General features: G+C 45.9%; 1 pseudogene; it reads right to left on the bottom strand.

Moving 5' to 3' along the window:
• Positions 1-1,180: 1,180 nt before the first annotated feature.
• On the bottom strand, positions 1,181-1,778 carry LOC118838214 (annotated as a pseudogene).
• Between the last annotated feature and the right edge of the window lie 512 nt (positions 1,779-2,290).

Below are 2,290 nucleotides of genomic sequence, written 5' to 3'. Positions count from 1 at the left end.
TATGTGGTATAGTGGAGAATGTGTCCCCAAGGACTGGGGGAGAATACTTGCACTTCTGTTCTTGCTGTGTCTGTGAAGTAAATATCCATTTGTAAAAGGTAATCACTGTTCGTTGGCCAAATTGAACTGGGGTGCTAGTCACTGGTAGCTAACAGTGGGAAAGGAATAACCTGGAATGGGTGCTTATAACATTTAAGAAAATGTCCCAACCCTGTAGTGGTACCCTTAGTACCGTTAGGGGGATGTGAAGAGCTTTGCTCTGGAGGAGTGAGGCCAGAGCATACTCTGGCTTCCTAACTTCCCTGGCTTCCTTCTAGTCCCAGATTCCACCTTCTTCAAGAAGCTGTCCTTAATTCCTCTTAATTCTAGTGCTTTCCCCTCTGGTGATTATCTCCCATTTATCTTGTACGTATTTTATTTGTACATAGTTGTTTGCATGTTGTTTGCCCCAATAGACTATAAGCTCCTTGAGCGCAGGATCTGGTTTTTGCCTTATTTTTGCACATAGTAGGAGTTTAATAAATACTAGTTGACTGACTGACACTATAAACACAATAGTCCAACAGATAACTTTAAGGAAATAGCACATTTTGCCTGAAGGCATCACTCTGAGAAAGACAAGCAAGGGAAAGTAGAAAATGATTTTCACCTGATTGAGGAAAATCATTCTTCTTAGGAAAGTCAACTTAATTCAGCTCGTGGAGGGAACTGAGCCAGCAGGCTGGGCTAAAATGGAGGGGGATCTGCTTTTATCATAAGTGGATAAAACCCCTCAGAATCAGATTTGGTTATTACTTGATAGGCTCTAGGTGGGGAATGGAGTCTGGCTCCTTTTGAACCCAAGGTCCCCTGAAAAGTGGCAGTAAGGCTGTCTATTCTTTATTTATATCCTAAGGAAAATGACCGCTGCCTCCCATCCTCCCTCCCGACTGCTTTGTGCAGTGCCCAAACAGAGGCAGGAGTGGCCACAGCTGGTCACATGCAGCTAAGGAGATGGGGAGACCCCAGAAATCCAGAGTCCCTGAGCACTGTAAAGGGACCTGGTCAGAGCCAGGCGCTGAGGAGTCTACTCTCTCTCCTCTCTGTCCACGCTGGCCGGCTTTCCTTCCCAGTCCCAGTAGATGGGGGAGAATGACCACTTATCACCCCTATCTCCTAAATGCAGGCTGGCTGCCCCAATTCAGTATGGACAAAACTTTCACTGAGCCCACATTGGAGCAATTCTCTGTTCCTCAAACCTCTGCCAAGGGTTGCATCTTGGCCTTCCAGAGTTGCCAAGCATCCTACAAGTCTTGCACCTCCTTCTGGGCTTTCTTCCATCTCTCTTTCTCCAGCACTTGCTGGCCAGGGACCTCTGACAGGAGCCTGAGCACCAGCCTTTTCAGGTCACTTCTACCCAGCCTCCCTCATCTGGCACCATCTGCAGCTATCTTCTTGTGTTCCTCCATGAACTTGTGTACCTCTGCCCTGAAGGTCTCAGGGTCCACAAAAGTATCCACGTCATCCGGTATCCATTTCTCAATTTCACTGAGATAATCAAAGGACCCCCAAAAGTCATGGTCTTCTGCACTGGTGTGGGCTTCCTAAAGACCAAGTAGGTCACCTGGAACCGCTGAACAGACTTTGGACAGAAAGATGGTGACTGAGACTTCTTTGGAGTCTCTGAAAGGTCTGGTTCCTCGTGCAGATTCACAGAGATCAAAGCCGCAGGCGGTGGAGCATGTCTGAGCCAGGCATTTCTCTGAGCAGTACAGAGTGGTAGCCAGGGACACAGTATAAAAGGTAAGATGTGGTGGAAAAGGAAAGACAAGGAGATGTGAGAATCACACCTATTCCAGTCTCCTCACAATCCTTCAGAGTGCATCACCAGCTTCTAGGAACCCAGAACGGATATCTCCCCTAATCAAGAAGTTTAGCCACATCTGGACCAGCTTTTGATATCAAAGAGTCAAGTGTCTCTTCCAGTCCTCTTTACCTGTCCTCAATCCCTCAGAAAGATTTGGGGAGGCTCCTTCTGTGATGTGGAATTCTTGAAGCATCTCAAGAGGAAGTGCTTTGATTATTCAATTGGTCAGATTCCTTATCTATTTTGAAGGCTTACAACTTAACTTCAAGTACTTTGTTTGGGATCAAATGGTGATAAACTAGAAGGTTCTAGCATCTCTGGGTGTTTATACAGCTTTGCTTTGTGAAATTCCAACATTCTGAAGTTCCAATTTATCCAGAAAATAAGCAAATGTTACTATTAGGCATCACATGACTAAGAATGTACGAGCTCACTGTTTACTGC

This window comes from Trichosurus vulpecula, chromosome 1 (assembly GCF_011100635.1).
Source record: "Trichosurus vulpecula isolate mTriVul1 chromosome 1, mTriVul1.pri, whole genome shotgun sequence".
NCBI classification, from domain to species: domain Eukaryota; kingdom Metazoa; phylum Chordata; class Mammalia; order Diprotodontia; family Phalangeridae; genus Trichosurus; species Trichosurus vulpecula.
This window is presented reverse-complemented; position numbering and strand designations above follow the sequence as displayed.